Source organism: Nothobranchius furzeri, chromosome 19, assembly GCF_043380555.1.
Source record: "Nothobranchius furzeri strain GRZ-AD chromosome 19, NfurGRZ-RIMD1, whole genome shotgun sequence".
In the NCBI taxonomy this organism is placed as follows: Eukaryota; Metazoa; Chordata; class Actinopteri; order Cyprinodontiformes; family Nothobranchiidae; genus Nothobranchius; species Nothobranchius furzeri.
Genome location: NC_091759.1, coordinates 5,386,397 through 5,414,234, shown reverse-complemented (window position 1 = coordinate 5,414,234; position 27,838 = coordinate 5,386,397).

The following is a 27,838-nucleotide window of genomic DNA, read 5'->3' as shown; positions in this document are numbered from 1 at the left end:
GTATGATATTATTTTTACATTTTTTGGACACATACTAAAGTATGATATTATTTATACATTTTTAGGACACATACCTTAGTATGATATTATTTATACATTTTTAGGACACATACTGTAGTATGATATTATTTATACATTTTTAGGACACATACTATAATATGATATTATTTATACATTTTTAGGACACATACCTTAGTATGATATTATTGATAAATTTTGAGGACACATACTATAGTATGATATTATTTTTTTCATTTTTTGGACACATACTAAAGTATGATATAATTTATACATTTTTAGGACACATACTATAGTATGATATTATTTATACATTTTTAGGACACATACCTTAGTATGATATTATTTATAAATTTTGAGGACACATACTATAGAATGATATTATTTTTACATTTTTTGGACACATACCTTAGTATGATATTATTTATACATTTTTAGGACACATACTATAATATGATATTATTTATACATTTTTAGGACACATACCTTAGTATGATATTATTTATACATTTTTAGGACACATACCTTAGTATGATATTATTTATACATTTTTAGGACACATACCTTAGTATGATATTATTTATACATTTTTAGGACACATACCTTAGTATGATATTATTTATACATTTTAGGACACATACTATAATATGATATTATTTATACATTTTTAGGACACATACCTTAGTATGATATTATTTATACATTTTTAGGACACATACTATAATATGATATTATTTATACATTTTTAGGACACATACTATAGTATGATATTATTTTTACATTTTTTGGACACATACTAAAGTATGATATTATTTATACATTTTTAGGACACATACTGTAGTATGATATTATTTATACATTTTTAGGACACTAACTATAATATGATATTATTTATACATTTTTAGGACACATACTATAGTATGATATTATTTTTACATTTTTTGGACACATACTAAAGTATGATATTATTTATACATTTTTAGGACACATAGTATAGTATGCAATTTTTTAAACATTTTTTAGGACACAAACTATAGTATGATATTATGTATACATTTTTAGGACACATACCTTAGTATGATATTATTTATACATTTTTAGGACACATACTATAGTATGCAATTATTTATACATTTTTAGGACACATACTGTAGTATGATATTATTTATACATTTTTAGGACTCATACTATAATATGATATTATTTATACATTTTTAGGACACATACTATAGAATGATATTATTTTTACATTTTTTGGACACATACTAAAGTATGATATTATTTATACATTTTTAGGACACATACCTTAGTATGATATTATTTATACATTTTTAGGACACATACTATAATATGATATTATTTATACATTTTTAGGACACATACCTTAGTATGATATTATTTATACATTTTTAGGACACATACTATAATATGATATTATTTATACATTTTTAGGACACATACTGTAGTATGATATTATTTATACATTTTTAGGACACATACTATAATATGATATTATTTTTACATTTTTAGGACACATACTATAGTATGATATTATTTTTACATTTTTTGGACACATACTAAAGTATGATATTATTTATACATTTTTAGGACACATACCTTAGTATGATATTATTTATACATTTTTAGGACACATACTGTAGAATGACATTATTTATACATTTTTAGGACACATACTATAGTATGCAATTATTTTTACATTTTTTATGACACATACTATAGTATGATATTATTTATAAATTTTGAGGACACATACTATAGTATGATATTATTTTTACATTTTTTGGACACATACTAAAGTATGATATTATTTATACATTTTTAGGACACATACTATAGTATGATATTATTTATACATTTTTAGGACACATACTTTAGTATGATATTATTTATACATTTTTAGGACACATACCTTAGTATGATATTATTTATACATTTTTAGGACACATAGTATAGTATGCAATTTTTTTTTACATTTTTTAGGACACATACTATAGTATGATATTATTTATACATTTTTAGGACACATACCTTAGTATGATATTATTTATACATTTTTAGGACACATACCTTAGTATGATATTATTTATACATTTATAGGACACATACCTTAGTATGATATTATTTATACATTTTTAGGACACATACTATAGTATGATATTATTTTTACATTTTTTGGACACATACTAAAGTATGATATTATTTATACATTTTTAGGACACATACCTTAGTATGATATTATTTATACATTTTTAGGACACATACCTTAGTATGACATTATTTATACATTTTTAGGACACATACTATAGTATGATATTATTTTTACATTTTTTGGACACATACTAAAGTATGATATTATTTATACATTTTTAGGACACATACCTTAGTATGATATTATTTATACATTTTTAGGACACATACCTTAGTATGACATTATTTATACATTTTTAGGACACAGACTAAAGTATGATATTATTTATACATTTTTAGGACACATACCTTAGTATGATATTATTTATACATTTTTAGGACACATACCTTAGTATGACATTATTTATACATTTTTAGGACACAGACTATAGTATGCAATTATTTTTACATTTTTTAGGACACATACTATAGTATGATATTATATATACATTTTTAGGACACATACTATAATATGATATTATTTATACATTTTAAGGACACATACTATAGTATGATATTATTTTTACATTTTTTGGACACATACTAAAGTATGATATTATTTATACATTTTTAGGACACATACCTTAGTATGATATTATTTATACATTTTTTGGACACATACCTTAGTATGATATTATTTATACATTTTTAGGACACATACTATAATATGATATTATTTATACATTTTTAGGACACATACTATAGTATGATATTATTTTTACATTTTTTGGACACATACTAAAGTATGATATTATTTATACATTTTTAGGACACATACCTTAGTATGATATTATTTATACATTTTTAGGACACATACTGTAGTATGACATTATTTATACATTTTTAGGACACATACTGTAGTATGCAATTATTTTTACATTTTTTAGGACACATACAATAGTATGATATTATTTATACATTTTTAGGACACATACCTTAGTATGATATTATTTATACATTTTTAGGACACATACCTTAGTATGATATTATTTATACATTTTTAGGACACATACCTTAGTATGATATTATTTATACATTTTTAGGACACCTACTATAATATGATATTATTTATACATTTTTAGGACACATACTATAGTATGATATTATTTTTACATTTTTTGGACACATACTAAAGTATGATATTATTTATACATTTTTAGGACACATACCTTAGTATGATATTATTTATACATTTTTAGGACACATACTGTAGTATGACATTATTTATACATTTTTAGGACATATACTATAGTATGCAATTATTTTTACATTTTTTAGGACACATACTATAGTATGATATTATTTATACATTTTTAGGACACATACCTTAGTATGATATTATTTATACATTTTTAGGACACATACCTTAGTATGATATTATTTATACATTTTTAGGACACATACCTTAGTATGATATTATTTATACATTTTTAGGACACATACTATAATATGATATTATTTATACATTTTTAGGACACATACTGTAGTATGACATTATTTATACATTTTTAGGACACATACTATAGTATGCAATTATTTTTACATTTTTTATGACACATACTATAGTATGATATTATTTATAAATTTTGAGGACACATACTATAGTATGATATTATTTTTACATTTTTTGGACACATACTAAAGTATGATATTATTTATACATTTTTAGGACACATACTATAGTATGATATTATTTATACATTTTTAGGACACATACCTTAGTATGATATTATTTATACATTTTTAGGACACATACCTTAGTATGATATTATTTATACATTTTTAGGACACATAGTATAGTATGCAATTTTTTTTTACATTTTTTAGGACACATACTATAGTATGATATTATTTATACATTTTTAGGACACATACCTTAGTATGATATTATTTATACATTTTTAGGACACATACCTTAGTATGATATTATTTATACATTTATAGGACACATACCTTAGTATGATATTATTTATACATTTTTAGGACACATACTATAGTATGATATTATTTTTACATTTTTTGGACACATACTAAAGTATGATATTATTTATACATTTTTAGGACACATACCTTAGTATGATATTATTTATACATTTTTAGGACACATACCTTAGTATGACATTATTTATACATTTTTAGGACACATACTATAGTATGATATTATTTTTACATTTTTTGGACACATACTAAAGTATGATATTATTTATACATTTTTAGGACACATACCTTAGTATGATATTATTTATTCATTTTTAGGACACATACCTTAGTATGACATTATTTATACATTTTTAGGACACAGACTAAAGTATGATATTATTTATACATTTTTAGGACACATACCTTAGTATGATATTATTTATACATTTTTAGGACACATACCTTAGTATGACATTATTTATACATTTTTAGGACACAGACTATAGTATGCAATTATTTTTACATTTTTTAGGACACATACTATAGTATGATATTATTTATACATTTTTAGGACACATACTATAATATGATATTATTTATACATTTTAAGGACACATACTATAGTATGATATTATTTTTACATTTTTTGGACACATACTAAAGTATGATATTATTTATACATTTTTAGGACACATACCTTAGTATGATATTATTTATACATTTTTTGGACACATACCTTAGTATGATATTATTTATACATTTTTAGGACACATACTATAATATGATATTATTTATACATTTTTAGGACACATACTATAGTATGATATTATTTTTACATTTTTTGGACACATACTAAAGAATGATATTATTTATACATTTTTAGGACACATACCTTAGTATGATATTATTTATACATTTTTAGGACACATACTGTAGTATGACATTATTTATACATTTTTAGGACACATACTATAGTATGCAATTATTTTTACATTTTTTAGGACACATACAATAGTATGATATTATTTATACATTTTTAGGACACATACCTTAGTATGATATTATTTATACATTTTTAGGACACATACCTTAGTATGATATTATTTATACATTTTTAGGACACATACCTTAGTATGATATTATTTATACATTTTTAGGACACCTACTATAATATGATATTATTTATACATTTTTAGGACACATACTATAGTATGATATTATTTTTACATTTTTTGGACACATACTAAAGTATGATATTATTTATACATTTTTAGGACACATACCTTAGTATGATATTATTTATACATTTTTAGGACACATACTGTAGTATGACATTATTTATACATTTTTAGGACATATACTATAGTATGCAATTATTTTTACATTTTTTAGGACACATACTATAGTATGATATTATTTATACATTTTTAGGACACATACCTTAGTATGATATTATTTATACATTTTTAGGACACATACCTTAGTATGATATTATTTATAAATTTTTAGGACACATACCTTAGTATGATATTATTTATACATTTTTAGGACACATACTATAATATGATATTATTTATACATTTTTAGGACACATACTGTAGTATGACATTATTTATACATTTTTAGGACACATACTATAGTATGCAATTATTTTTACATTTTTTAGGACACATACTATAGTATGATATTTTTTATACATTTTTAGGACACATACCTTTGTATGATATTATTTATACATTTTTAGGACACATACCTTAGTATGATATTATTTATACATTTTTAGGACACATACCTTAGTATGATATTATTTATACATTTTTAGGACACATACTATAATATGATATTATTTATACATTTTTAGGACACATACTACAGTATGCAATTATTTATACATTTTTAGGACACATACTGTAGTATGATATTATTTATACATTTTTAGGACACATACTATAATATGATATTATTTATACATTTTTAGGACACATACTATAGTATGATATTATTTTTACATTTTTTGGACACATACTAAAGTATGATATTATTTATACATTTTTAGGACACATACCTTAGTATGATATTATTTATACATTTTTAGGACACATACTGACGTATGATATTATTTATACATTTTTAGGACACATACTATAATATGATATTATTTATACATTTTTAGGACACATACCTTAGTATGATATTATTTATACATTTTTAGGACACATACTGTAGAATGACATTATTTATACATTTTTAGGACACATACTATAGTATGCAATTATTTTTACATTTTTTAGGACACATACTATAGTATGATATTATTTATAAATTTTGAGGACACATACTATAGTATGATATTTTTACATTTTTTGGACACATACTAAAGTATGATATTATTTATACATTTTTAGGACACATACCTTAGAATGATATTATTTATACATTTTTAGGACACATACTGTAGTATGACATTATTTATACATTTTTAGGACACATACTATAGTATGCAATTATTTTTACATTTTTAGGACACATACTATAATATGATATTATTTATACATTTTTAGGACACATACTATAGTATGATATTATTTTTACATTTTTTGGACACATACTAAAGTATGATATTATTTATACATTTTTAGGACACATACCTTAGTATGATATTATTTATACATTTTTAGGACACATACTGTAGTATGACATTATTTATACATTTTTAGGACATATAATATAGTATGCAATTATTTTTACATTTTTTAGGACACATACTATAGTATGATATTATTTATACATTTTTAGGACACATACCTTAGTATGATATTATTTATACATTTTTAGGACACATACCTTAGTATGATATTATTTATACATTTTTAGGACACATACCTTAGTATGATATTATTTATACATTTTTAGGACACATACCTTAGTATGATATTATTTATACATTTTTAGGACACATACTATAATATGATATTATTTATACATTTTTAGGACACATACTATAGTATGCAATTATTTATACATTTTTAGGACACATACTGTAGTATGATATTATTTATACATTTTTAGGACACATACTATAATATGATATTATTTATACATTTTTAGGACACATTCTATAGTATGATATTATTTTTACATTTTTTGGACACATACTAAAGTATGATATTATTTATACATTTTTAGGACACATACTGTAGTATGATATTATTTATACATTTTTAGGACACATACTATAATATGATATTATTTATACATTTTTAGGACACATACCTTAGTATGATATTATTTATACATTTTTAGGACACATACTGTAGTATGACATTATTTATACATTTTTAGGACACATACTATAGTATGCAATTATTTTTACATTTTTTAGGACACATACTATAGTATGATATTATTTATAAATTTTGAGGACACATACTATAGTATGATATTATTTTTACATTTTTTGGACACATACTAAAGTATGATATTATTTATACATTTTTAGGACACATACCTTAGTATGATTTTATTTATACATTTTTAGGAGACATACTGTAGTATGACATTATTTATAAATTTTTAGGACACATACTATAGTATGCAATTATTTTTACATTTTTTAGGACACATACTATAGTATGATATTTTTTTTATACATTTTTAGGACACATAACTTAGTATGATATTATTTATACATTTTTAGGACACATACCTTAGTATGATATTATTTATACATTTTTAGGACACATACCTTAGTATGATATTATTTATACATTTTTAGGACACATACTATAATATGATATTATTTATACATTTTTAGGATACATACTATAGTATGATATTATTTTTACATTTTTTGGACACATACTAAAGTATGATATTATTTATACATTTTTAGGACACATACCTTAGTATGATATTATTTATACATTTTTAGGACACATACTGTAGTATGACATTATTTATACATTTTTAGGACACATACTATAGTATGCAATTATTTTTACATTTTTTAGGACACATACCTTAGTATGATATTATTTATACATTTTTAGGACACATACCTTAGTATGATATTATTTATACATTTTTAGGACACATACCTTAGTATGATATTATTTATACATTTTTAGGACACATACCTTAGTATGATATTATTTATACATTTTTAGGACACATACTATAATATGATATTATTTATACATTTTTAGGACACATACTGTAGTATGACATTATTTATACATTTTTAGGACACATACTATAGTATGATATTATTTATACATTTTAGGACACATACCTTAGTATGATATTATTTATACATTTTTAGGACACATACCTTAGTATGATATTATTTATACATTTTTAGGACACATACTATAATATGATATTATTTATACATTTTTAGGACACATACTATAGTATGCAATTATTTATACATTTTTAGGACACATACTGTAGTATGATATTATTTATACATTTTTAGGACACATACTATAATATGATATTATTTATACATTTTTAGGACACATACCTTAGTATGATATTATTTATACATTTTTAGGACACATACTATAATATGATATTATTTATACATTTTTAGGACACATACTGTAGTATGACATTATTTATACATTTTTAGGACACATACTATAGTATGCAATTATTTTTACATTTTTTAGGACACATACTATAGTATGATATTTTTTATACATTTTTAGGACACATACCTTAGTATGATATTATTTATACATTTTTAGGACACATACCGTAGTATGATATTATTTATACATTTTTAGGACACATACCTTAGTATGATATTATTTATACATTTTTAGGACACATACTATAATATGATATTATTTATACATTTTTAGGACACATACTATAGTATGCAATTATTTATACATTTTTAGGACACATACTGTAGTATGATATTATTTATACATTTTTAGGACACATACTATAATATGATATTATTTATACATTTTTAGGACACATACTATAGTATGATATTATTTTTACATTTTTTGGACACATACTAAAGTATGATATTATTTATACATTTTTAGGACACATACTGTAGTATGACATTATTTATACATTTTTAGGACACATACCTTAGTATGATATTATTTATACATTTTTAGGACACATACCTTAGTATGATATTATTTATACATTTTTAGGACACATACTATAATATGATATTATTTATACATTTTTAGGACACATACTGTAGTATGAAATTATTTATACATTTTTAGGACACATACTATAGTATGCAATTATTTTTACATTTTTTAGGACACATACTATAGTATGATATTATTTATACATTTTTAGGACACATACCTTAGTATGATATTATTTATACATTTTTAGGACACATACTATAATATGATATTATTTATACATTTTTAGGACACATACTGTAGTATGAAATTATTTATACATTTTTAGGACACATACTATAGTATGCAATTATTTTTACATTTTTTAGGACACATACTATAGTATGATATTATTTATACATTTTTAGGACACATACCTTAGTATGATATTATTTATACATTTTTAGGACACATACCTTAGTATGATATCATTTATACATTTTTTAGGACACATACCTTAGTATGATATTATTTATACATTTTTAGGATACATACTATAATTAGATATTATTTATACATTTTTAGGACACATACTATAGTATGCAATTATTTATACATTTTTAGGACACATACTGTAGTATGATATTATTTATACATTTTTAGGACAAATACCTTAGTATGATATTATTTATACATTTTTAGGGCACATACTATAATATGATATTATTTATACATTTTTAGGACACATACTATAATATGATATTATTTATACATTTTTAGGACACATACTGTAGTATGATATTATTTATACATTTTTAGGACACATACTATAATATGATATTATTTATACATTTTTAGGACACATACTATAGTATGATATTATTTTTACATTTTTTGGACACATACTAAAGTATGATATTATTTATACATTTTTAGGACACATACCTTAGTATGATATTATTTATACATTTTTAGGACACATACTATAGTATGATATTATTTTTACATTTTTTGGACACATACTAAAGTATGATATTATTTATACATTTTTAGGACACATACCTTAGTATGATATTATTTATACATTTTTAGGACACATACCTTAGTATGATATTATTTATACATTTTTAGGACACATACCTTAGTATGATATTATTTATACATTTTTAGGACACATACTATAATATGATATTATTTATACATTTTTAGGACACATACTGTAGTATGAAATTATTTATACATTTTTAGGACACATACTATAGTATGCAATTATTTTTACATTTTTTAGGACACATACTATAGTATGATATTATTTATACATTTTTAGGACACATACCTTAGTATGATATTATTTATACATTTTTAGGACACATACCTTAGTATGATATCATTTATACATTTTTTAGGACACATACCTTAGTATGATATTATTTATACATTTTTAGGATACATACTATAATTAGATATTATTTATACATTTTTAGGACACATACTATAGTATGCAATTATTTATACATTTTTAGGACACATACTGTAGTATGATATTATTTATACATTTTTAGGACACATACCTTAGTATGATATTATTTATACATTTTTAGGACACATACTATAATATGATATTATTTATACATTTTTAGGACACATACTATAATATGATATTATTTATACATTTTTAGGACACATACTGTAGTATGATATTATTTATACATTTTTAGGACACATACTATAATATGATATTATTTATACATTTTTAGGACACATACTATAGTATGATATTATTTTTACATTTTTTGGACACATACTAAAGTATGATATTATTTATACATTTTTAGGACACATACCTTAGTATGATATTATTTATACATTTTTAGGACACATACTGTAGTATGACATTATTTATAAATTTTTAGGACACATACTATAGTATGCAATTATTTTTACATTTTTTAGGACACATACTATAGTATGATATTATTTATACATTTTTAGGACACATACCTCAGTATGATATTATTTATACATTTTTAGGACACATACCTTAGTATGATATTATTTATACATTTTTAGGACACATACCTTAGTGTGATATTATTTATACATTTTTAGGACACATACTATAATATGATATTATTTATACATTTTTAGGACACATACTATAGTATGATATTATTTTTACATTTTTTGGACACATACTAAAGTATGATATTATTTATACATTTTTAGGACACATACCTTAGTATGATATTATTTATACATTTTTAGGACACATACTGTAGTATGATATTATTTATACATTTTTAGGACACATACTATAGTATGATATTATTTATACATTTTTAGGACATATACTATTATATGATATTATTTTTACATTTTTGGACACATACTAAAGTATGATATTATTTATACATTTTTAGGACACATACCTTAGTATGATATTATTTATACATTTTTAGGACACATACTGTAGTATGATATTATTTATACATTTTTAGGACACATACTATAATATGATATTATTTATACATTTTTAGGACACATACCTTAGTATGATATTATTTATACATTTTTAGGACACATACTGTAGTATGACATTATTTATACATTTTTAGGACACATACTATAATATGATATTATTTATACATTTTTAGGACACATACTATAGTATGATAATATTTTTACATTTTTTGGACACATACTAAAGTATGATATTATTTATACATTTTTAGGACACATACCTTAGTATGATATTATTTATACATTTTTAGGACACATAGTATAGTATGCAAATTTTTTAACATTTTTTAGGATACATACTATAGTATGATATTATTTATACATTTTTAGGACACATACCTAAGTATGATATTATTTATACATTTTTAGGACACATACTATAATATGATATTATTTATACATTTTTAGGACACATACTATAGTATGCAATTATTTATACATTTTTAGGACACATACTGTAGTATGATATTATTTATACATTTTTAGGACACCTACTATAATATGATATTATTTATACATTTTTAGGATACATACTATAGTATGATATTATTTTTACATTTTTTGGACACATACTAAAGTATGATATTATTTATACATTTTTAGGACACATACCTTAGTATGATATTATTTATACATTTTTAGGACACATACTATAATATGATATTATTTATACATTTTTAGGACACATACTATAATATGATATTATTTATAAATTTTTAGGACACATACTATAGTATGATATTATTTTTACATTTTTTGGACACATACTATAGTATGCAATTATTTTTACATTTTTTAGGACACATACTATAGTATGATATTATTTATAAATTTTGAGGACACATACTATAGTATGATATTATTTTTACATTTTTTGGACACATACTAAAGTATGATATTATTTATACATTTTTAGGACACATACCTTAGTATGATATTATTTATACATTTTTAGGACACATACCTTAGTATGATATTATTTATACATTTTTTAGGACACATACCTTAGTATGATAATATTTATACATTTTTAGGACACATACTATAATATGATATTATTTATACATTTTTAGGACACATACTATAGTATGCAATTATTTATACATTTTTAGGACACATACTGTAGTATGATATTATTTATACATTTTTAGGACACATACCTTAGTATGATATTATTTATACATTTTTAGGACACATACTAAAATATGATATTATTTATACATTTTTAGGACACATACTATAATATGATATTATTTATACATTTTTAGGACACATACTGTAGTATGATATTATTTATACATTTTTAGGACACATACTATAATATGATATTATTTATACATTTTTAGGACACATACTATAGTATGATATTATTTTTACATTTTTTGGACACATACTAAAGTATGATATTATTTATACATTTTTAGGACACATACCTTAGTATGATATTATTTATACATTTTTAGGACACATACCTTAGTATGATATTATTTATACATTTTTAGGACAGATACCTTAGTATGATATTATTTATACATTTTTAGGACACATACTATAATATGATATTATTTATACATTTTTAGGACACATACTGTAGTATGAAATTATTTATACATTTTTAGGACACATACTATAGTATGCAATTATTTTTACATTTTTTAGGACACATACTATAGTATGATATTATTTATACATTTTTAGGACACATACCTTAGTATGATATTATTTATACATTTTTAGGACACATACCTTAGTATGATATTATTTATACATTTTTTAGGACACATACCTTAGTATGATATTATTTATACATTTTTAGGATACATACTATAATTCGATATTATTTATACATTTTTAGGACACATACTATAGTATGCAATTATTTATACATTTTTAGGACACATACTGTAGTATGATATTATTTATACATTTTTAGGACACATACCTTAGTATGATATTATTTATACATTTTTAGGACACATACTATAATATGATATTATTTATACATTTTTAGGACACATACTGTAGTATGATATTATTTATACATTTTTAGGACACATACTATAATATGATATTATTTATACATTTTTAGGACACATACTATAGTATGATATTATTTTTACATTTTTTGGACACATACTAAAGTATGATATTATTTATACATTTTTAGGACACATACCTTAGTATGATATTATTTATACATTTTTAGGACACATACCTTAGTATGATATTATTTATACATTTTTAGGACACATACCTTAGTATGATATTATTTATACATTTTTAGGACACATACTATAATATGATATTATTTATACATTTTTAGGACACATACTGTAGTATGAAATTATTTATACATTTTTAGGACACATACTATAGTATGCAATTATTTTTACATTTTTTAGGACACATACTATAGTATGATATTATTTATACATTTTTAGGACACATACCTTAGTATGATATTATTTATACATTTTTAGGACACATACCTTAGTATGATATCATTTATACATTTTTTAGGACACATACCTTAGTATGATATTATTTATACATTTTTAGGATACATACTATAATTAGATATTATTTATACATTTTTAGGACACATACTATAGTATGCAATTATTTATAAATTTTTAGGACACATACTGTAGTATGATATTATTTATACATTTTTAGGACACATACCTTAGTATGATATTATTTATACATTTTTAGGACACATAATATAATATGATATTATTTATACATTTTTAGGACACATACTATAATATGATATTATTTATACATTTTTAGGACACATACTGTAGTATGATATTATTTATACATTTTTAGGACACATACTATAATATGATATTATTTATACATTTTTAGGACACATACTATAGTATGATATTATTTTTACATTTTTTGGACACATACTAAAGTATGATATTATTTATACATTTTTAGGACACATACCTTAGTATGATATTATTTATACATTTTTAGGACACATACTATAGTATGATATTATTTTTACATTTTTTGGACACATACTAAAGTATGATATTATTTATACATTTTTAGGACACATACCTTAGTATGATATTATTTATACATTTTTAGGACACATACCTTAGTATGATATTATTTATACATTTTTAGGACACATACCTTAGTATGATATTATTTATACATTTTTAGGACACATACTATAATATGATATTATTTATACATTTTTAGGACACATACTGTAGTATGAAATTATTTATACATTTTTAGGACACATACTATAGTATGCAATTATTTTTACATTTTTTAGGACACATACTATAGTATGATATTATTTATACATTTTTAGGACACATACCTTAGTATGATATTATTTATACATTTTTAGGACACATACCTTAGTATGATATCATTTATACATTTTTTAGGACACATACCTTAGTATGATATTATTTATACATTTTTAGGATACATACTATAATTAGATATTATTTATACATTTTTAGGACACATACTATAGTATGCAATTATTTATACATTTTTAGGACACATACTGTAGTATGATATTATTTATACATTTTTAGGACACATACCTTAGTATGATATTATTTATACATTTTTAGGACACATACTATAATATGATATTATTTATACATTTTTAGGACACATACTATAATATGATATTATTTATACATTTTTAGGACACATACTGTAGTATGATATTATTTATACATTTTTAGGACACATACTATAATATGATATTATTTATACATTTTTAGGACACATACTATAGTATGATATTATTTTTACATTTTTTGGACACATACTAAAGTATGATATTATTTATACATTTTTAGGACACATACCTTAGTATGATATTATTTATACATTTTTAGGACACATACTGTAGTATGACATTATTTATACATTTTTAGGACACATACTATAGTATGCAATTATTTTTACATTTTTTAGGACACATACTATAGTATGATATTATTTATACATTTTTAGGACACATACCTCAGTATGATATTATTTATACATTTTTAGGACACATACCTTAGTATGATATTATTTATACATTTTTAGGACACATACCTTAGTGTGATATTATTTATACATTTTTAGGACACATACTATAATATGATATTATTTATACATTTTTAGGACACATACTATAGTATGATATTATTTTTACATTTTTTGGACACATACTAAAGTATGAAATTATTTATACACTTTTAGGACACATACCTTAGTATGATATTATTTATACATTTTTAGGACACATACTGTAGTATGATATTATTTATACATTTTTAGGACACATACTATAGTATGATATTATTTATACATTTTTAGGACATATACTATTATATGATATTATTTTTACATTTTTTGGACACATACTAAAGTATGATATTATTTATACATTTTTAGGACACATACCTTAGTATGATATTATTTATACATTTTTAGGACACATACTGTAGTATGATATTATTTATACATTTTTAGGACACATACTATAATATGATATTATTTATACATTTTTAGGACACATACCTTAGTATGATATTATTTATACATTTTTAGGACACATACTGTAGTATGACATTATTTATACATTTTTAGGACACATACTATAATATGATATTATTTATACATTTTTAGGACACATACTATAGTATGATAATATTTTTACATTTTTTGGACACATACTAAAGTATGATATTATTTATACATTTTTAGGACACATACCTTAGTATGATATTATTTATACATTTTTAGGACACATAGTATAGTATGCAAATTTTTTAACATTTTTTAGGATACATACTATAGTATGATATTATTTATACATTTTTAGGACACATACCTAAGTATGATGTTATTTATACATTTTTAGGACACATACTATAATATGATATTATTTATACATTTTTAGGACACATACTATAGTATGCAATTATTTATACATTTTTAGGACACATACTGTAGTATGATATTATTTATACATTTTTAGGACACCTACTATAATATGATATTATTTATACATTTTTAGGATACATACTATAGTATGATATTATTTTTACATTTTTTGGACACATACTAAAGTATGATATTATTTATACATTTTTAGGACACATACCTTAGTATGATATTATTTATACATTTTTAGGACACATACTATAATATGATATTATTTATACATTTTTAGGACACATACTATAATATGATATTATTTATACATTTTTAGGACACATACTATAGTATGATATTATTTTTACATTTTTTGGACACATACTATAGTATGCAATTATTTTTACATTTTTTAGGACACATACTATAGTATGATATTATTTATAAATTTTGAGGACACATACTATAGTATGATATTATTTTTACATTTTTTGGACACATACTAAAGTATGATATTATTTATACATTTTTAGGACACATACTATAGTATGATATTATTTATACATTTTTAGGACACATACCTTAGTATGATATTATTTCTACATTTTTAGGACACATACCTTAGTATGATATTATTTATACATTTTTAGGACACATAGTATAGTATGCAATTTTTTTTTTACATTTTTTAGGACACATACTATAGTATGATATTATTTATACATTTTTAGGACACATACCTTTGTATGATATTATTTATACATTTTTAGGACACATACTATAATATGATATTATTTATACATTTTTAGGACACATACTATAGTATGATATTATTTTTACATTTTTTGGACACATACTAAAGTATGATATTATTTATACATTTTTAGGACACATACTGTAGTATGATATTATTTATACATTTTTAGGACACATACTATAATATGATATTATGTATACATTTTTAGGACACGTACTTTAGTATGATATTATTTTTACATTTTTTGGACACATACTAAAGTATGATATTATTTATACATTTTTAGGACACATACCTTAGTATGATATTATTTATACATTTTTAGGACACATACTGTAGTATGACATTATTTATACATTTTTAGGACACATACTATAGTATGATATTATTTTTCCATTTTTTGGACACATACTAAAGTATGATATTATTTATACATTTTTAGGACACATACTGTAGTATGATATTATTTATACATTTTTACGACACATACTATAATATGCAATTATTTTTACATTTTTTAGGACACATACTATAGTATGATATTATTTATACATTTTTAGGACACATACCTTAGTATGATATTATTTATACATTCTTAGGACACATACCTTAGTATGATATTATTTATACATTTTTAGGACACATACCTTAGTATGATATTATTTATACATTTTTAGGACACATACTATAATATGATATTATTTATACAATTTTAGGACACATACTGTAGAATGAAAATATTTATACATTTTTAGGACACATACTATAGTATGCAATTATTTTTACATTTTTTAGGACACATACTATAGTATGATATTATTTATACATTTTTAGGACACATACCTTAGTATGATATTATTTATACATTTTTAGGACACATACCTTAGTATGATATTATTTATACATTTTTAAGACACATACCTTAGTATGATATTATTTATACATTTTTTAGGACACATACTATAATATGATATTATTTAAACATTTTTAGGACACATACTATAGTATGCAATTATTTATACATTTTTAGGACACATACTGTAGTATGATATTATTTATACATTTTTAGGACACATACTATAATATGATATTATTTATACATTTTTAGGACACATACTATAATATGATATTATTTATACATTTTTAGGACACATACTATAGTATGATATTATTTTTACATTTTTTGGACACATACTAAAGTATGATATTATTTATACATTTTTAGGACACATACCTTAGTATGATATTATTTATACATTTTTAGGACACATACTGTAGTATGACATTATTTATACATTTTTAGGACACATACTATAGTATGCAATTATTTTTACATTTTTTAGGACACATACTATAGTATGATATTATTTATAAATTTTGAGGACACATACTATAATATGATATTATTTATACATTTTTAGGATACATACTATAGTATGATATTATTTTTACATTTTTTGGACACATACTAAAGTATGATATTATTTATACATTTTTAGGACACATACCTTAGTATGATATTATTTATACATTTTTAGGACACATACTATAATATGATATTATTTATACATTTTTAGGACACATACTATAATATGATATTATTTATACATTTTTAGGACACATACTATAGTATGATATTATTTTTACATTTTTTGGACACATACTATAGTATGCAATTATTTTTACATTTTTTAGGACACATACTATAGTATGATATTATTTATAAATTTTGAGGACACATACTATAGTATGATATTATTTTTACATTTTTTGGACACATACTAAAGTATGATATTATTTATACATTTTTAGGACACATACTATAGTATGATATTATTTATACATTTTTAGGACACATACCTTAGTATGATATTATTTCTACATTTTTAGGACACATACCTTAGTATGATATTATTTATACATTTTTAGGACACATAGTATAGTATGCAATTTTTTTTAACATTTTTTAGGACACATACTATAGTATGATATTATTTATACATTTTTAGGACACATACCTTAGTATGATATTATTTATACATTTTTAGGACACATACTATAATATGATATTATTTATACATTTTTAGGACACATACTATAGTATGATATTATTTTTACATTTTTTGGACACATACTAAAGTATGATATTATTTATACATTTTTAGGACACATACTGTAGTATGATATTATTTATACATTTTTAGGACACATACTATAATATGATATTATGTATACATTTTTAGGACACGTACTTTAGTATGATATTATTTTTACATTTTTTGGACACATACTAAAGTATGATATTATTTATACATTTTTAGGACACATACCTTAGTATGATATTATTTATACATTTTTAGGACACATACTGTAGTATGACATTATTTATACATTTTTAGGACACATACTATAGTATGATATTATTTTTACATGTTTTGGACACATACTAAAGTATGATATTATTTATACACTTTTAGGACACATACTGTAGTATGATATTATTTATACATTTTTACGACACATACTATAATATGCAATTATTTTTACATTTTTTAGGACACATACTATAGTATGATATTATTTATACATTTTTAGGACACATACCTTAGTATGATATTATTTATACATTCTTAGGACACATACATTAGTATGATATTATTTATACATTTTTAGGACACATACCTTAGTATGATATTATTTATACATTTTTAGGACACATACTATAGTATGATATTATTTTTACATTTTTTGGACACATACTAAAGTATGATATTATTTATACATTTTTAGGACACATACCTTAGTATGATATTATTTATACATTTTTAGGACACATACTATAATATGATATTATTTATACATTTTTAGGACACATACTATAGTATGATATTATTTTTACATTTTTTGGACACATACTAAAGTATGATATTATTTATACATTTTTAGGACACATACCTTAGTATGATATTATTTATACATTTTTAGGACACATACTGTAGTATGATTTTATTTATACATTTTTAGGACACATACTGTAGTATGATTTTATTTATACATTTTTAGGACACATACTATAATATGATATTATTTATACATTTTTAGGACACATACCTTAGTATGATATTATTTATACATTTTTAGGACACATACTGTAGTATGACATTATTTATACATTTTTAGGACACATACTATAATATGATATTATTTATACATTTTTAGGACACATACTATAGTATGATAATATTTTTACATTTTCTGGACACATACTAAAGTATGATATTATTTATACATTTTTAGGACACATACCTTAGTATGATATTATTTATACATTTTTAGGACACATAGTATAGTATGCAAATTTTTTAACATTTTTTAGGAAACATACTATAGTATGATATTATTTATACATTTTTAGGACACATACCTAAGTATGATATTATTTATACATTTTTAGGACACATACTATAATATGATATTATTTATACATTTTTAGGACACATACTATAGTATGCAATTATTTATACATTTTTAGGACACATACTGTAGTATGATATTATTTATACATTTTTAGGACACCTACTATAATATGATATTATTTATACATTTTTAGGATACATACTATAGTATGATATTATTTTTACATTTTTTGGACACATACTAAAGTATGATATTATTTATACATTTTTAGGACACATACCTTAGTATGATATTATTTATACATTTTTAGGACACATACTATAATATGATATTATTTATACATTTTTAGGACACATACTATAATATGATATTATTTATACATTTTTAGGACACATACTATAGTATGATATTATTTTTACATTTTTTGGACACATACTATAGTATGCAATTATTTTTACATTTTTTAGGACACATACTATAGTATGATATTATTTATAAATTTTGAGGACACATACTATAGTATGATATTATTTTTACATTTTTTGGACACATACTAAAGTATGATATTATTTATACATTTTTAGGACACATACTATAGTATGATATTATTTATACATTTTTAGGACACATACCTTAGTATGATATTATTTCTACATTTTTAGGACACATACCTTAGTATGATATTATTTATACATTTTTAGGACACATAGTATAGTATGCAATTTTTTTTTTACATTTTTTAGGACACATACTATAGTATGATATTATTTATACATTTTTAGGACACATACCTTAGTATGATATTATTTATACATTTTTAGGACACATACTATAATATGATATTATTTATACATTTTTAGGACACATACTATAGTATGATATTATTTTTACATTTTTTGGACACATACTAAAGTATGATATTATTTATACATTTTTAGGACACATACTGTAGTATGATATTATTTATACATTTTTAGGACACATACTATAATATGATATTATGTATACATTTTTAGGACACGTACTTTAGTATGATATTATTTTTACATTTTTTGGACACATTCTAAAGTATGATATTATTTATACATTTTTAGGACACATACCTTAGTATGATATTATTTATACATTTTTAGGACACATACTGTAGTATGACATTATTTATACATTTTTAGGACACATACTATAGTATGATATTATTTTTCCATTTTTTGGACACATACTAAAGTATGATATTATTTATACATTTTTAGGACACATACTGTAGTATGATATTATTTATACATTTTTACGACACATACTATAATATGCAATTATTTTTACATTTTTTAGGACACATACTATAGTATGATATTATTTATACATTTTTAGGACACATACCTTAGTATGATATTATTTATACATTCTTAGGACACATACCTTAGTATGATATTATTTATACATTTTTAGGACACATACCTTAGTATGATATTATTTATACATTTTTAGGACACATACTATAATATGATATTATTTATACAATTTTAGGACACATACTGTAGAATGAAAATATTTATACATTTTTAGGACACATACTATAGTATGCAATTATTTTTACATTTTTTAGGACACATACTATAGTATGATATTATTTATACATTTTTAGGACACATACCTTAGTATGATATTATTTATACATTTTTAGGACACATACCTTAGTATGATATTATTTATACATTTTTAAGACACCTACCTTAGTATGATATTATTTATACATTTTTTAGGACACATACTATAATATGATATTATTTAAACATTTTTAGGACACATACTATAGTATGCAATTATTTATACATTTTTAGGACACATACTGTAGTATGATATTATTTATACATTTTTAGGACACATACTATAATATGATATTATTTATACATTTTTAGGACACATACTATAATATGATATTATTTATACATTTTTAGGACACATACTATAGTATGATATTATTTTTACATTTTTTGGACACATACTAAAGTATGATATTATTTATACATTTTTAGGACACATACCTTAGTATGATATTATTTATACATTTTTAGGACACATACTGTAGTATGACATTATTTATACATTTTTAGGACACATACTATAGTATGCAATTATTTTTACATTTTTTAGGACACATACTATAGTATGATATTATTTATAAATTTTGAGGACACATACTATAATATGATATTATTTATACATTTTTAGGATACATACTATAGTATGATATTATTTTTACATTTTTTGGACACATACTAAAGTATGATATTATTTATACATTTTTAGGACACATACCTTAGTATGATATTATTTATACATTTTTAGGACACATACTATAATATGATATTATTTATACATTTTTAGGACACATACTATAATATGACATTATTTATACATTTTTAGGACACATACTATAGTATGATATTATTTTTACATTTTTTGGACACATACTATAGTATGCAATTATTTTTACAATTTTTAGGACACATACTATAGTATGATATTATTTATAAATTTTGAGGACACATACTATAGTATGATATTATTTTTACATTTTTTGGACACATACTAAAGTATGATATTATTTATACATTTTTAGGACACATACTATAGTATGATATTATTTATACATTTTTAGGACACATACCTTAGTATGATATTATTTCTACATTTTTAGGACACATACCTTAGTATGATATTATTTATACATTTTTAGGACACATAGTATAGTATGCAATTTTTTTTTTAACATTTTTTAGGACACATACTATAGTATGATATTATTTATACATTTTTAGGACACATACCTTAGTATGATATTATTTATACATTTTTAGGACACATACTATAATATGATATTATTTATACATTTTTAGGACACATACTATAGTATGATATTATTTTTACATTTTTTGGACACATACTAAAGTATGATATTATTTATACATTTTTAGGACACATACTGTAGTATGATATTATTTATACATTTTTAGGACACATACTATAATATGATATTATGTATACATTTTTAGGACACGTACTTTAGTATGATATTATTTTTACATTTTTTGGACAAATACTAAAGTATGATATTATTTATACATTTTTAGGACACATACCTTAGTATGATATTATTTATACATTTTTAGGACACATACTGTAGTATGACATTATTTATACATTTTTAGGACACATACTATAGTATGATATTATTTTTACATGTTTTGGACACATACTAAAGTATGATATTATTTATACACTTTTAGGACACATACTGTAGTATGATATTATTTATACATTTTTACGACACATACTATAATATGCAATTATTTTTACATTTTTTAGGACACATACTATAGTATGATATTATTTATACATTTTTAGGACACATACCTTAGTATGATATTATTTATACATTCTTAGGACACATACATTAGTATGATATTATTTATACATTTTTAGGACACATACCTTAGTATGATATTATTTATACATTTTTAGGACACATACTATAGTATGATATTATTTTTACATTTTTTGGACACATACTAAAGTATGATATTATTTATACATTTTTAGGACACATACCTTAGTATGATATTATTTATACATTTTTAGGACACATACTATAATATGATATTATTTATACATTTTTAGGACACATACTATAGTATGATATTATTTTTACATTTTTTGGACACATACTAAAGTATGATATTATTTATACATTTTTAGGACACATACCTTAGTATGATATTATTTATACATTTTTAGGACACATACTGTAGTATGATTTTATTTATACATTTTTAGGACACATACTGTAGTATGATTTTATTTATACATTTTTAGGACACATACTATAATATGATATTATTTATACATTTTTAGGACACATACCTTAGTATGATATTATTTATACATTTTTAGGACACATACTGTAGTATGACATTATTTATACATTTTTAGGACACATACTATAATATGATATTATTTATACATTTTTAGGACACATACTATAGTATGATAATATTTTTACATTTTTTGGACACATACTAAAGTATGATATTATTTATACATTTTTAGGACACATACCTTAGTATGATATTATTTATACATTTTTAGGACACATAGTATAGTATGCAAATTTTTTAACATTTTTTAGGATACATACTATAGTATGATATTATTTATACATTTTTAGGACACATACCTAAGTATGACATTATTTATACATTTTTAGGACACATACTATAGTATGCAATTATTTTTACATTTTTTAGGACACATACTATAGTATGATATTATTTATAAATTTTGAGGACACATACTATAATATGATATTATTTATACATTTTTAGGATACATACTATAGTATGATATTATTTTTACATTTTTTGGACACATACTAAAGTATGATATTATTTATACATTTTTAGGACACATACCTTAGTATGATATTATTTATACATTTTTAGGACACATACTATAATATGATATTATTTATACATTTTTAGGACACATACTATAATATGATATTATTTATACATTTTTAGGACACATACTATAGTATGATATTATTTTTACATTTTTTGGACACATACTATAGTATGCAATTATTTTTACATTTTTTAGGACACATACTATAGTATGATATTATTTATAAATTTTGAGGACACATACTATAGTATGATATTATTTTTACATTTTTTGGACACATACTAAAGTATGATATTATTTATACATTTTTAGGACACATACTATAGTATGATATTATTTATACATTTTTAGGACACATACCTTAGTATGATATTATTTCTACATTTTTAGGACACATACCTTAGTATGATATTATTTATACATTTTTAGGACACATAGTATAGTATGCAATTTTTTTTAACATTTTTTAGGACACATACTATAGTATGATATTATTTATACATTTTTAGGACACATACCTTAGTATGATATTATTTATACATTTTTAGGACACATACTATAATATGATATTATTTATACATTTTTTGGACACATACTAAAGTATGATATTATTTATACATTTTTAGGACACATACTGTAGTATGATATTATTTATACATTTTTAGGACACATACTATAATATGATATTATGTATACATTTTTAGGACACGTACTTTAGTATGATATTATTTTTACATTTTTTGGACACATACTAAAGTATGATATTATTTATACATTTTTAGGACACATACCTTAGTATGATATTATTTATACATTTTTAGGACACATACTGTAGTATGACATTATTTATACATTTTTAGGACACATACTATAGTATGATATTATTTTTACATTTTTTGGACACATACTAAAGTATGATATTATTTATACATTTTTAGGACACATACTGTAGTATGATATTATTTATACATTTTTACGACACATACTATAATATGCAATTATTTTTACATTTTTTAGGACACATACTATAGTATGATATTATTTATACATTTTTAGGACACATACCTTAGTATGATATTATTTATACATTTTTAGGACACATACTATAATATGATATTATTTATACATTTTTAGGACACATACTATAGTATGATATTATTTTTACATTTTTTGGACACATACTAAAGTATGATATTATTTATACATTTTTAGGACACATACTGTAGTATGATATTATTTATACATTTTTAGGACACATACTATAATATGATATTATGTATACATTTTTAGGACACGTACTTTAGTATGATATTATTTTTACATTTTTTGGACACATACTAAAGTATGATATTATTTATACATTTTTAGGACACATACCTTAGTATGATATTATTTATACATTTTTAGGACACATACTGTAGTATGACATTATTTATACATTTTTAGGACACATACTATAGTATGATATTATTTTTACATGTTTTGGACACATACTAAAGTATGATATTATTTATACACTTTTAGGACACATACTGTAGTATGATATTATTTATACATTTTTACGACACATACTATAATATGCAATTATTTTTACATTTTTTAGGACACATACTATAGTATGATATTATTTATACATTTTTAGGACACATACCTTAGTATGATATTATTTATACATTCTTAGGACACATACATTAGTATGATATTATTTATACATTTTTAGGACACATACCTTAGTATGATATTATTTATACATTTTTAGGACACATACTATAGTATGATATTATTTTTACATTTTTTGGACACATACTAAAGTATGATATTATTTATACATTTTTAGGACACATACCTTAGTATGATATTATTTATACATTTTTAGGACACATACTATAATATGATATTATTTATACATTTTTAGGACACATACTATAGTATGATATTATTTTTACATTTTTTGGACACATACTAAAGTATGATATTATTTATACATTTTTAGGACACATACCTTAGTATGATATTATTTATACATTTTTAGGACACATACTGTAGTATGATTTTATTTATACATTTTTAGGACACATACTGTAGTATGATTTTATTTATACATTTTTAGGACACATACTATAATATGATATTATTTATACATTTTTAGGACACATACCTTAGTATGATATTATTTATACATTTTTAGGACACATACTGTAGTATGACATTATTTATACATTTTTAGGACACATACTATAATATGATATTATTTATACATTTTTAGGACACATACTATAGTATGATAATATTTTTACATTTTTGGACACATACTAAAGTATGATATTATTTATACATTTTTAGGACACATACCTTAGTATGATATTATTTATACATTTTTAGGACACATAGTATAGTATGCAAATTTTTTAACATTTTTTAGGATACATACTATAGTATGATATTATTTATACATTTTTAGGACACATACCTAAGTATGACATTATTTATACATTTTTAGGACACATACTATAGT